General features: G+C 39.3%; 1 protein-coding gene across 4 annotated transcripts in view; it reads right to left on the minus strand.

Annotated features, from left to right (window-relative positions):
• The window catches only part of sgms1b (sphingomyelin synthase 1b), a 94766-nt gene that overhangs the window by 56391 nt on the left and 23683 nt on the right, over positions 1–14692 (minus strand). For all 4 annotated transcript variants that reach the window (XM_072239242.1, XM_072239244.1, XM_072239241.1 and 1 more), the window contains exon 3: positions 3192–3273. The gene's annotated coding sequence lies outside the window, so the exon portion shown is untranslated. The remainder of the gene's footprint in view (positions 1–3191; positions 3274–14692) is intronic.

Consider the following 14692-nt stretch of genomic DNA (forward strand, 5'->3'; position numbering starts at 1 on the left):
AACTCAAAGTTAAATTAACAAGGAAATAATACAAACCAGGCTTGCATCTCTCAAGAATTTAGTTCAAGGAATAACTTGATGGAATTTATAAGATAATGACAGGCACCCTTAAAGTACTCCATTAAATTTATTAATAAAATATTTCTGTTTTATTAAGCAACCAAAGGACAACCAAAACAAAATAAAATCAGGTTGTCAGAAGCAAAATTAAAGAGCACTTCCACTAAAGAAAAGGGCGTTAGGAATTTGAATTATCAAATGCAAAATGAAATTGGTGCTCAGTTGTGTTAATTTAATATACAAAACTAATCATATGAGCCTTTGATAGATGTGGAAATATATATTTCAGCTACTGTAGTACTGTTAATTTTTGATGAAACAGGGGTTTAAAAAAATTGCATTGGGAACAATCAAGAGAGAAGGAAATATATAATACAAAAGATCACCAAATGAGGTGATCGAAATAATTAAGTCACACTGCTCAGAGTGTGCTACAGAGCATCAAATAATCCAAGGAAAATGATCAGGTGTATTTGAAAACTATAAAAATACTAGGACAATATAGTTAAATATTTCAATTACTCTAATAGTAATAAGAAAACAGTCAAAGCATGTCAGAGAGCATAGCATTCAGGAGATACATATCATAGACAGCATATGGAGTTGCTGGGGTATAGTTAAATTTCTAGATTTAGTGAAGCTGGAAGAAGTATAGTGAGATGACACAGAGATAATTAAATTCCAATACCTATGAGGCTTAAAAGAAATTTGACTAATATGGACTAGAAAAGACTCCTCGAAGCAATAGGAGACCTTACAAGCTTTCTCATAACATAGCAAGCTCTTTCATTGTAAATTAGAGATTTGTAGTTACAAAGTTATGACTGGAACCAAGGGCAATTTACAGGCCATGTAAATAGGAAGGCTTAAAGTTTTCAATATTCATATACTGCCACTTGAATTTTATATTTAGAATTCAAAAAGATATGTTGAGATATGATAAGGAAATAGAGTTTTGTCTTGCCCAAATTATGAAAACAAAGTTGGCATTCCACCCTTTAAGTTTGATTGATTGTTTTATCAATCATATAATCGTGGCAGATCCATTATCTCAATACCAAATCATAAGCAAAAGAGATTCTGGAATGTGCTGGAAAACTTCAGCAACACAGGCATTCACAGTCAGGTTTTGCCAGAGGACAGTAAAATAAGAAATAGTACACTGGACAACATTCAGGATTTGTGTGAACTCAAATTTATCTTAGATGGAAAATGAGATGCTGGATTAATCAAGACTGACAAGGTATGGTTGAAAAATCTAATGGCAAACCTGAGCAGGCTCACTTAATCATCTCTAAAATTATCTGATGAATTTTGGAAAACAATTTATGGAGGGTTGAAAATAAAGAGCATGTGATAGGAAAATGGTAAAAATCAAAGGTAAGAACTTCAAAGGTCCTAGGGTATAAGTAACATATAACAATTCCAAATTGAAGGGATTAACAAGAGTTAGCTTGAAAAACAGAAGGATGCCAATTTCTAGAGGTTATCAGCCCAATGTACAGAATTTAGCTCATGAAATTAACTTGGCCCAGAAGTTAATAAAATACCAGAATGTAGATTGTGAATCTCTCAGAAGCAAGACAGGGGTCAGGGTCAGAAGTAGTACAGCACAAAAACAGGACCTTCAACCCACCTAGTCAATGACAAAAAACATTTAAACTGCTTACACCCATTGACCTGCACTAGAACCACAATCCTCCATATCCCCTACCATCCATGTACCTATCCAAACTTCTCTTAAACTTTTAAATTGAGCTTCAAGCATCACATGCTGGCAGCTTATTCCACACTCACAACCCTCTGAGTGAAGAGGTTTCCCCTCATGTCCCCCTTAAACTTCCCACCTTTCACCCTTAACCCATGACCTCTGATTGTAGTCCCACCTAACCTCAGTGGAAAAAGCCTGCTTGCATTACCTTATCTATACCCCTCAGTATTTTGTATACCTCTTATCAAATATTCTCTCAATCTTTCATGTTCCAAGGAATGAAGTCCTAACCTAGCCGATCTTTCCTTATAACTCAGGTCCTCCAAACTCGGCAAAATGTTTGCAAATTTTCTCTGTGCTCTATCAATCTTGTTTACATCTTTCTTGTATGTACGTAATCAAAACTGCACACAATATTCCAAATTAAGCCCCACCAATGTCTTCTACAACTTCAACATAACATCCCATCTCCTGTACTTCAGCCTACAAGCAAAACACAAGATCTTTTAGATTTCACTGGAAGCTCACCTCCAGAGAAATGTCAAAGTAAAATTATCAAAGTACATACATGTCACTACATACAACTGAGATTCTTCTTCCTGCGGGCATTCTGAACAAATCTCTAGAACAGTAATTGTAAACAGGATCAATGAACAACAAACTGTGCCAATGCAAATAAATAGCAATAACTAACTAGAACATGAAATAACAAGGTAAAGAATCCTTAAGGTGAGACCATTGGTTGTGAGAACACCAGAAACATAATGAGTGTATTTATCCCCTTTTTCCTCAAGAGCCTGATGGTTGAGGAATAATAACTGTTCTTGAAGCTAGGGGTCCTGAGGCACTTGTTCCTTCTACCTGTTGGCAGTAGTGAGAAAAGGGCATGGCCTCAGTGGCAAGGATCTGTGATGATAGATGCTGCTTTTCTACTGCAACATTTCATGTAGAGGTGTTCAATGGTTGGAAGGGCATTACCCCTGATATACTGGACCAAATCCATTATCTTTTGTAGGATTTTCCACTCCAAGGAATTGGTGTTCCTGAAACAGGCCATAATGCAGCCAATCAACACACTTTCCACCACACAGCTATCGAAGTTTGCTAAGGTTTTTGATGACATGCTGAATCTCTGCGGACTCCTGAGGAAATAGAAGTGCTATTGTACTTTATTTGCAATTATATTTATACGATGGGTCGTGAAGAGATCCGCTGAGATAGCCATACCCAGGAATTCAAAGTTACTGATCCTCTCCACCTCTGACCCTCCAATGAGTACTGGCTCATGGACCTCTGATTTTCCCTCTCCTGAAGTCTTACTCATTTGAATTGTGTTGCTGAGAAACACTGACCAACGGCATGCACACATTTGGAACTGAAAAGCCCAACATTTAAATTTTTAAAAAAATGACATTCATACCTGAAGAATGTATGCTGTTACAATTTGGTACTTTTGGATAAACTTTTACTAAAGTGCACCTTGAATCCAGCAAATGGCAAACCTGAAATGGAATGAAATAGAAAGTTCATAAGAATTTCAGTAACATGCTTGCTATTTATTCTTTCAGATCACTGCACCTCCATGGTCAAAAAAAAAGGTTCCCTGATTTCTGTAAGTATTCCTAACCATTGGCTTTTCTTCCACCTATAGAAAATTCCAGAATCAAAATGGAACACTCGAGTGTAAAGCTTTCCCATTTTTCATACATTATAAAGCTTTAATCTTGTTACATTACAGAGCCGATCAATTAAAGAAAAATGAAAGCTGATTTAAATTCCCAACGTGAATCTGGTTTTTCCAGTCTTGATGAAGGGTCTCAGCCCAAAACATCACTTGTACTCTTTTCCAAAGGTCCTGCCTGACCTTTTGAGTTCCTCTAGCATTTTGAGTGTTGCTTGGATTTCCAGCATCTGCAGATTTTCTCATTTCTGATTTTTCTTTTATTGTTTACTAACTTGCAATAGTATGAAATGATTCCATAAGGTCAATGCAGCATTTGAGGTTTCCTCTGTTAACAATTCTAAACAAAAATGTTCAATACAGATAATCAGACAAATCAAATTTAACCAGAACAAACTCCTGCATATATTTCAAACATCATTCTTCCTCAATTTCAAAACTGCAATAGCTACTCGACAGTTAAAATCCAACCAGAGTGACATACTTCACAGGGTGATGCATATATCGATTTCCAGCATCTGCAGAATCTCCTGTTTATAATTTACACATCAAGGACTTTGCAGTACTTGTGACTTTTCAAATTTTTTTTTTTAATTTCAAGCATAAGAACAAAATATATTTAAGGACCACCTTGATTTAGATAACCACATCAAGAATCTCACATTATATAGTACCAACGTTGTCATAAAAATTTTAATTTACTTCTATTGCCTTGGAACATGATAAACTATTACTGCAAAAAACCCTCAAAAAGTGGCAAGACATTGAACCAAAGAGAATGGAAGGGTGTGGTGTCAGAGAGGGGAATCATAAGGTAAAGGCTATTTATAGCCAGATACAATCTCAACCATTAACTCATAGGGTCAACAATACTGACATGAAAAATTTTGCAGATGCTGGCTAGAATTCAGGAATTTTATGCTCTGGAAAACTATGCTGGCAAAAAATACTCAGCCAAATACAAAGTAAAAAATTAATTCAGTGCAATTCTGACATCACTGACATAGCTGAATTCCACCAAAAGCACAAAAAGGTTCTTGTGTACTCAATATCTCAGTACTCCCTTTGGATTTGTGCGAGCCAACACTGGTTAAATGATGGAATGCCAGGGAGCAAGGAAAGTGGTGGGTCAATGGGTGTGATGATTTCAGGGAGTCTGTCTTGCCGTTTGGTAAAGGATTGCCAGAAGATGGATTCGTTTCTGGGGCTGAATCATGTTGCACTGGGAATGAAGCTGTCTGCCCCCATCTGAACCACTAAGTGACAAACCTTCGTCTTCTCTGAAGAACAGATGGGTGAATCAGGACAGCAGCTGATCTTATAGAGGGAAAAGAAAATATCAGTAGGCATTTGCTCCAAAAATTAAAGAGGGTGAAGCAATTTAAACAGTTCTCACCCACACCTTCCCACCTAGAATGGAGACTCTATAGTGTTTTACAAATCTCCTCTATTGATAGATATCAGTATTACTCTAAAAGATTATTATCTTATCTGCAAGTAAGCCACAATTTTTTGGTTTATAGTTCATCCTGTATATACAGGTAGGACCTAATACATTAGCCAGTTTCAATACCCTGACTATTTCTATCCCAGGATGAAACAAGTCCTCACCTCAGACTGGGTTAAATGGCTGCACGAAATGAGTAGAAAAATATCACAGCACAGGAATCTCATCAAAGTATTCTTCTACTTGATGTGTTTTAAGTAGCCACAACCTAAAGTTTACTTGCATGCTCAAAATGCAAACAAATTTGGCACAATTTTCTCACAAAGTCAGGATTCCACAAAACATGTTGCAGCCAATGAACTGCGTTTGAAATGGAATCACTAAGGAGATGGCAACTAATTGGTACACTAATATGTATGAAAAATAATTAGATTAATGACCAGATAATCTAGGATGATGACTGAGACAATTAGCCAGGGCACCAGGAGAATTTGCCAAACTGTTTTCAAATTGCATTTACAGATCTTGTGCATTGGCCCAGAGGGTATTACTGCAGCAAGTCATCCATAATGTAGTTCCTTCAATACTGCCATACTGAGGGACAGAACCCACTTGTGGATTAGTGGTCAAGTAGAGGTCAAAGTATTGTTATGATGCTCTAGAAATTATTAACAATATTATACTTGAACTGCACCTTAGATGCCTTAAGGCATCACTTGCAACAAAACTTGACATTAACACCTAAGAATGATGAGACTGCTTAATCCCTGATAACAATATGCAGCCAATTAGATCTCCCTTCTGTCTCCAGATTCAAAGGAAGCATCCAATATTATCCAAATATTTTATTGGTTAAAGTTTCCCAGTTCCAACAACTTGCTGACAAATCTCTCCAATACCATTACATTTTCCATTTGTGACAAACAGAATTCTCAAACAAGCTTTGCAATTGAACAGGTGTTGCAGCATAACCTCCCAGATCTAACCTTCTGATTCAGCTGACCCTGCATGCTTTAAATCACCTCATCTAACCATCTTTCTGAGAAGTTTAATGAACGTAAAAAACCAGTTGGGCCCAGTCACTGCTTCTTTCCAAAATGCTGAACCCTTTACTTTTTTCTCTACCCTAGCATTTTACAATGCTCATCCCATCCACTTCTTCCTTAACTTTGTCAACATTCACCCTCTCCTTTAGAATACCAGTTACAGAAGTACTTAATGACACTAAGATCAATCAATTCTACAAGTAACAGGCACTGTTCATTCCCCACTTAACTTTGCTTTTTGTGTTCATTAAAAAAAATTGGATTTTCTTTGATTTTATCTGCCAGTATTTTTTCATTCCTCTTTGCTTTCATAACTTTTACTTATTTTCAATATTCTTCTGGGCATTCTGCAATATAAAGTTTATACACACAGTCCTTTGCCTATTTAATTCTATTTATTTATTTTTTTTTGCCCAAGGAGTTATTTGGCAGATGCTTCATTTTTCTTTTATGAAAGATTTACTCCAAACCTTTGATTTCCTTCCTATATGACTTTCCTGACTGAGACTACTTTGGGGTCAACTTGGTTCTACTTCTGTAGAATCACATCAGTATACTAAAATTGCATCCCAGTTTGTAATCAGTACCCTTACCTTTTTCTATTTCCATAGTGATGCAAAATCTAATGGATCAAATCCAGATTTGTATCTCCCTTTCCATGATGGGTTTCCTAAATACACCTTGTGTATCTGAGTAACCTAGTGCCCTCCATCTCTTTTACACTTACAGCACCTCAGTTAATATCTGTTTAATTAACCCACTATCCATTTTACTGTTTTTCCAATACTCATCAGACACAACCTTGCAAATCTGCTCTTTAACTTTCCCTTGGTCTGTGAGGCATTTCCAACTGTGAGATTACTACTCATTTCCTTGTTTCAACCTAGATCAACTCATCAGAAAAATCTCATTTGAGAATGGTTGATACGGAAAGATTATACAAACACTAATTTTTATTTTGCTTTGCGAGCACTGTGAGGGTCATGTTTTTTGACTTCTCCAGTGCGTTCAACAACACCCGCCCTGCTCTGCTGGGGGAGAAGCTGACAGCGATGCAGGTGGATGCTTCCCTGGTATCATGGATTCTTGATTACCTGACTGGCAGACCACAGTACATGTGCTTGCAACACTGTGTGTCCAACAGAGTGATCAGCAGCACTGGGGCTCCACAGGGGACTGTCTTATCTCCCTTTCTCTTCACTATTTACACCTCGGACTTCAACTACTGCACATAGTCTTGTCATCTTCAGAAGTTTTTGGATGACTCTGCCATAGTTGGATGCATCAGCAAGGGAGATGAGGCTGAGTACAGGGCTACGGTAGGAAACTTTGTCACATGGTGTGAGCAGAATTATCTGCAGTTTAATGTGAAAAAGACTAAGGAGCTGGTGGTAGACCTGAGGAGAGCTAAGGTACCGATGACCCCTGTTTCCATCCAGGGGGTCAGTGTGGACATGGTGGAGGATTACAAATACCTGGTGATACAAATTGACAATAAACTGGACTGGTCAAAGAACACGGAGGCTGTCTACAAGCAGGGTCAGAGCCGTCTCTATTTCCTGAGGAGACTGAGGTCCTTTAACATCTGCCGTACGATACTGAGGATGATCTGTGAGTCTGTGGTGGCCAGTGCTATCATGTTTGCTGCTGTATGCTGGGGCAGCAGGCTGAGGGTAGCAGACACCAACAGAATCAACAAACTCATTCGTAAGGCCAGTGTTGTTGTGGGGATGGAACTAGACTCTCTGACAGTGGTGTCTGAAAAGAGGATGCTGTCCAAGTTGCATGCCATCTTGGACAATGTCTCCCATCCACTACATAATGTACTGGTTGGGCACAGGAGTACATTCAGCCAGAGACTCATTCCACCGAGATGCAACACAGAGCGTCACAGGAAGTCATTCCTGCCTGTGGCCATCAAACTTTACAACTCCTCCCTTGGAGGGTCAGACACCCTGAGCCAATAGGTTGGTCCTGAACTTATTTCCTGGCATAATTTACATATTACTATTTAAGGTTTTATTACCACCTATTATTTATGGTGCAACTGTAACGAAAAACCAATTTCCCCTGGGATCAATAAAGTATGACTATGACTATTTTCAGGTCTGTTTTGCTCCCTTTTCATTTTGTACAAAACTCCCCATCTTGCTGTCAAACTGCTAAAACCCTCTCCAACAAAAGTAAAAACAACCTGCAACAGTGTTGGTCCCAGCTCTGCTGAATAGATTTCACTTTCAACAAAACCATTGATGGCCCAAGAATCTAAGATCTCCTACACCATCTCCAGCCAAATGCTTATCAGAGTAGGAAATGTGCACTACACATAGCACTGCATAACTCATTCCATTTCTCTACTTATGGTTCTTTAACAGACCAAACCTTGTTGTCCACCAGAGGATATCTTCAAGAGACAATGTCTCACCAAGGTGGCACCCATCACCAAAAATCCTCATCCCCCAGATGTCCCCTTTTCATTAACTACTATTCAAGAGGAAGGAGACTAAAGGCTCATGCAACAACACAGGACCAGCTTCTTCCTCTCTGCCATCAGGTTGCTGAACAGTCCATGATCACTAGCTCATTATTTTCTGAACTGTTTTAATTTTTAGCAACTGTCTATGTATTGCACAAAACAAATTTCACATTATCCAAATCAGTGATAGTAATCTTAAGTCCAATTCTGATTCTTTCCCCTTCAGGTTTATGCAGCTACTCAATTATATCCTTAACCTTGGGAAGGATAGCATAACATCCAGCAGCGACTAGATAACATCTAGCACCAACTGTCCACTTCTCTGTCAACAGAATGCTCTATAATTACATTTTTGCTTGCATCTAACATCCGCTAGATCAATATACCAATAAATTAGCATCTTTTATTGTCTAGCTATATCAAAACATTTTGTATTTTAGAGTGAACAGCCCGTTAATACTTCATTTTTAAGTAGCTTGGGCAGGCTTTCTATTTTGGCAAAGCAAACAATTTGGACAATCCCAGCATTCCTTTATTGTAACATGTCTTATTTTCATGTCTCTGAGAGGCATAAATCTACTTAGAAGCAAAGTTGTTGGAAAAATCACTGTTATTCTTAGTAATTTACATCTTTTAGTAGAGCATGCTGTCTGGAGCTTCACTTCATACTGCCTAGACAGAATTAAAACCACTTTTGCTACAGTATTAACAAAAAAAAAATCATATACATAAATGATAGCTTTATCTTTGTTAAGCATTATCCTTAAAGGGCAGTTTTTTCCATGTCAAAATAATTTTTGGACTAAATGCCTTTTGAAATTAAATTTATTGCCTTGAGACAACTTAATATTTCTATTCTATGGCTGGCTGACAGGAAACAAAGTAGCAATTAAGAAATCCCTTTCAGAATGGCAGGTGGTGACCAGTGGGGTACTGCAGCTGTTTACAATATACATTAATGATTTAGATGAAGGGATTAAAAGTAACATTAGCAAATTTGCAGATGACACAAAGCTGGGTGGCAATGTGAAATGTGAGGAGGATGTTATGAGAATGCAGGGTGACTTGGACAGGCTGCGTGAGTGGGCAGATGCATGGCAGATGCAGTTTAATGTGGATAACTGTGAGGTTATCCACTTTGGTGGCAAGAACAGGGAGGCAGACTATTATCTAAATGGAGTCAAGTTAGGAAAAGGGGAGGTACAACGAGATCTAGGTGCTCTTGTACATCAGTCACTGAAAGCAAGCATGCAGGTACAGCAGGCAGTGAAGAAAGCTAATGGCATGCTGGCCTTCATAACAAGGGGAATTGAGTATAGGAGCAAAGAGGTCCTTCTGCAGCTGTACAGGGCCCTGGTGAGACCACACCTGGAGTATTGTGTGCAGTTTTGGTCTCCAAATTTGAGGAAGGACATTCTTGCTATTGAGGGAGTGCAGCGTAGGTTCACGCGGTTAATTCCCGGGATGGCGGGACTGTCATATGTTGAAAGATTGGAACGACTGGGCTTGTATACACTAGAATTTAGAAGGATGAAAGGGGATCTTATTGAAACATACAAGATTATTAAGAAATTGGACACGCTGAAGCAGGAAGCATGTTCCTGCTGATAGGTGAGTCCACAACCAGAGGCCACAGTTTAAGAAAAAGGGGTAGGCCATTTAGAACGGAGTTGAGGAAAAACTTTTTCACCCAGAGAGTTGTGGATATGTGGCATGCTCTGCCCCAGAAGGCAGTGGAGGCCAAGTCTCTGGATGCTTTCAAGAAAGAGATGGATAGAGCTCTTAAAGATAGCGGAATCAAAGGTTATGGGGATAAGGCAGGAACTGGATACTGATTGTGGATGATCAACCATGATCACAGTGAATGGTGGTGCTGGCTCAAAGGGCCAAATGGCCTACTCCTGCGTCTATTGTCTATTCGGCCTCATCTTTAAAGAACTCAAAATACTCTTTACTATACATTTGGTCAATCTAACTTCTTAGTATTCTCAAACTAATGATAGCATATTGTTCACTTATCAATCCAATCCTCTCAGCCCTCCTAACCTCATGTATATTTGAATACATGAATATCAACACAAGTACACTTCCAAATTTGAACTACAGAGCCACTTGATTTACATTACAGTCAACTGACAGCTCCCACAGGATGAGAGTGAAACAGCTTGTAACTGTCCTCAAAATTAACCTCATGAATGCAGCTGGCAGAATAACTTTCTCTTCCTGCTGGCAAAAGTGCAGAGCTTGACAATCTTCCTGTTATATGTATCAATAAATTTCATTTTTTTTAATGTTTCTGAAGTATATTAGGAATAAATGTATTCAAAAGTGGAATATTGCAGATTTAATGAACTTTCTGCTTAAATGATTCAGATTAGTCCAAGATAACTTCTTTTGCTTTTTAACTAAATGTGTCTACCTGATTCACTACAATAATTTTTTATTGCAGCTCCAACAAAATTTACTACCAAATGCAAAAGGCTTTAGTACCTTCAGAACTGCTTTAAATGTTTCCCTATAAACAAATGAAGATGCAAAGTAAATCCTTGCTTATAAATGAAGGAAAGCTATTTTGCAAGTAGATTGCAAAAGATATTCAACTACCCTTTAACCTGAAGTTGTTTAAATAGGCTAGTGGCAAAATTGCAAAGTCAAATTTTCATTTTTAGCATTCTGATTTTATTTCTTGTTTCCCTGTTTCAGTGTGAAGAAACCTCCTTCAGCTGTAGCCAAGAAATAGGAACACAATATGGACTAATATCATTCTGTTCAGCAGGGTGGACTATTCAAAAGCCACAACTCATTGCACAACTTTTTGTTCTAATCCCTCTGCTGGAGTTTCCAATTTTTTTTATACCATGGACCAATAAATTAAGCAAGGGTTCTACGGACTCCAGGTTAGGAACCCCTGCTCTATGTGAGACCAATGGTCTATTGGTGATTTAATGTCTTCATCAAGCATGCAAGCTAGTAGATATTACAGGTCTAACCTCATCAATGAATAGATATTAAATATTTGATTAACTCAATTAACAAGCTGCTTCTCTCAACACTTTCTGGAGTGTATTTGTTGCTGTTGGTAAGCACAGTCTTTATTGCCTACCTTTAACTGCCTTCAATGTGGTAATTCACCATACTCCTGAACTGCTGTGGTCTTTCACACGAATGTACTCCATACCGTTGTAACTCCTGATTAGTTGTTTGACTACCTACTATAACTAGTTGTGGTACGACTGTAGAGCTTGGATCTGATCCAGTGTCTGGGATAACTTAACTTCAAAGCTTGCATCTTATTTATCTTGTCTTGTGCTACTGCTTCATATTATTGGAATCCTTAAATCATTCCTGATCCTGCTCCCTACATTCCTCAATGAGATGGCTACATCTGCCAGCTTGATAGCAATGGTAGAGTACTAAACATAGTACACCACAGGGTTACAGGTTGTGCTGATATATCTGTTGCTGTTAGAAACATAGAAAATAGGTGCAGTAGGCCATTCGGCCCTTCGAGCCTGCACCACCATTCAGTATGATCATGGCTGATCATCCAACGCAGAACCCTGTACCAGCCTTCTCTCCATACCCCCTGATCCCTTTAGCCACAAGGGCCATATCTAACTCCCTCTTAAATATAGTCAATGAACTGGCCTCAACTGTTTCCTGTGGCAGAGAATTCCACAGATTCACTACTCTCTGTGTTAAGAAGTTTTTCCTAATCTCCATCCTAAAAGGCTTCCCCTTTATCCTCAAACTGTGACCCCTCGTTCTGGACTTCCCCAACATCGGGAACAATCTTCCTGCATCTAGCCTGCCCAACCCCTTTAGGATTTTATACGTTTCAATAAGATTCCCCCTCAAACAAGAGCAAGGAAATCCTTTTGCATTTGTACAGGGCCCTGGTGAGACCACACCTGGAGTATTGTGTGCAGTTTTGGTCTCCAGGGTTAAGGAAGGACATCCTGGCTGTGGAGGAGGTGCAGTGTAGGTTCACTAGGTTAATTCCTGGGATGTCCGGACTGTCTTACGCAGAGAGGTGAGAGAGACTGGGCTTGTACACAGTGAAATTAAGGAGATTGAGGGGGGATCTGATTGAGACATATAAGATTATTAAGGGATTGGACAAGATAGAGGCAGGAAATATGTTCCAGATGCTGGGAGAGTCCAGTACCAGAGGGCATGGTTTAAGAATAAGGGGTGGGTCATTTAGGACAGAGTTGAGGAGGAACTTCTTCTCCCACAGAGTTGTGGAGGTGTGGAACACGCTGCCTCAGAAGGCAGTGGAGGCCAATTCTCTGGATGCTTTCAAGAAGGAGTTAGATAGGTATCTTATGGATAGAGGAATCAAGGGTTATGGGGACAAGGCAGGAACTGGGTATTGATAGTAGAAGATCAGCCATGATCTCAGAATGGCGGTGCAGGCTCCAAGGGCCGAATGGTGTACTTCTGCACCTATTGTCTAATCTTCTAAATTCCAACGAGTATAAGCCTAGTCGATCCAGTCTTTCATCATATGAAAGTCCTGCCATCCCAGGAATCAATCTGGTGAACCTTCTTTGTACTCCCTCTATGGCAAGGATGTCTTTCCTCAGATTAGGGGACCAAAACTGCACACAATACTCCAGGTGTGGTCTCACCAAGGCCTTGTACAACTGCAGTAGCACCGCCCTGCTCCTGTACTCGAAACCTCTTGCTATGAATGCCAGCGTACCATTTGCCTTTTTCACCGCTTGCTGTACCTGCATGCCCACTTTTAATGACTGGTGTATAATGACACCCAGGTCTCGTTGCACCTCCCCTTTTCCTAATCGGTCACCATTCAGATAATAATTTATTTTCCTGTTTTTGCCACCAAAGTGTTGATCACCCATCTCAGGGATCTCCAGTTTTCAGCCTCCAGATCTATCCCTGTCAACCCCATTTAGCACCTTTTTAGTGCCATAAAACACAAAAGAATGTGCTTTGGCGTCAAGGGGTTTCAGCTCCACAGGACTGTGGGATCACGGAAAAATCCATCTGATAGAAAATGGCAAGGAAGTAGTAGTTTTAAGATCATATGACACTGAAGGAAAATAAAGGCATCTGGCCCATCAAGTCTGCTCCACCATTCCATTTTACACCTCATGTTGGCTCATATGCCATCTGCACGTGATTTGAGGCTGCTCCTGCCTACCATAGCATTGGCAGCTCTGGTGGATCTATGCTGTTACAGTGACAAGATGCACCCAGGAATTACCACAGCAGAGTGCAACACATTGCATCCTAAATATAATGCTGTTATTATGCCCACATCAGACTGTTGCTGGACCACTCTGAAGAACATCTATCCCAATTTAGGCTTTGAAGAAGATTAAGCTGAGATTGACTGACACTGCCAAATAAAGTGCCTAGATAGATGCCAAGTCGACTGTCCAGTTGCATTCTTCTTTGCTTCCATGGAGCAGTACTAGGAATCCACACATGGCACAGAAACTGAGGATTCTGAATTGATAAAGAACTAATGGTAATCAGGAAATGATTGATGGAAAACAGAACAAACTATCCCCACCAACCAGGTCATGTGTTCTTCTTGGTACTACTATCAGGCAGGAGATACAGAAGCCTTGGTTTCCACACCACCAGTTCAGGAACAGTTATTAATAAAATTTAATCTGAACAATTTATATATGATTACATGCTTTATTGATTAGAGGACAACACACCAAGAGAAACTTGGAAGCTGAACAAATATTGTTCAGATCTAGACATAAAGTGTACACTCTGAACATAAAAGCAAACAATGTTATGTATTGATGAGGGTTTGAAGTTCAGTTGGTGGGAATTATACACAGGTCTCCGAACAGTAGCCAGGATGTGGTATAAATTATAACAGGAGATAGAAAAAGGCATATTAAAAGGGTAGTGCTATGATTATCATGGGATATTTCAATATGTAGGTAGACTGGGGAAATCAGATAGACACTGGATCCCAAGAGAGGGAATTTGTGGAATGCTACGAGATGGCTTTTCCGAGCAACTTGTGGTGGACCTCACTAGAGGAAAGACAATTCTACATTGGATGTTCTGTAATGAACCAGATTTGATTAGGAAGCTTAAGGTAACTGAGCCCTTAGGAAGCAGTGATCATTGTAGCGATCATGATAAAAATTCACCCCACAGTTTGAGGGGGAAAATCTAAAGTCAGATGAATCAGCATTACAGTGCAGTAAAAGGAATTACAGAAGCATAAAAGAGGAGCTGTCGAAGTTGTTTGGAAGGGGCACTAGCAGGGATG

This window comes from Mobula birostris, chromosome 21 (genome assembly GCF_030028105.1).
Source record: "Mobula birostris isolate sMobBir1 chromosome 21, sMobBir1.hap1, whole genome shotgun sequence".
Lineage (NCBI taxonomy): Eukaryota > Metazoa > Chordata > Chondrichthyes > Myliobatiformes > Myliobatidae > Mobula > Mobula birostris.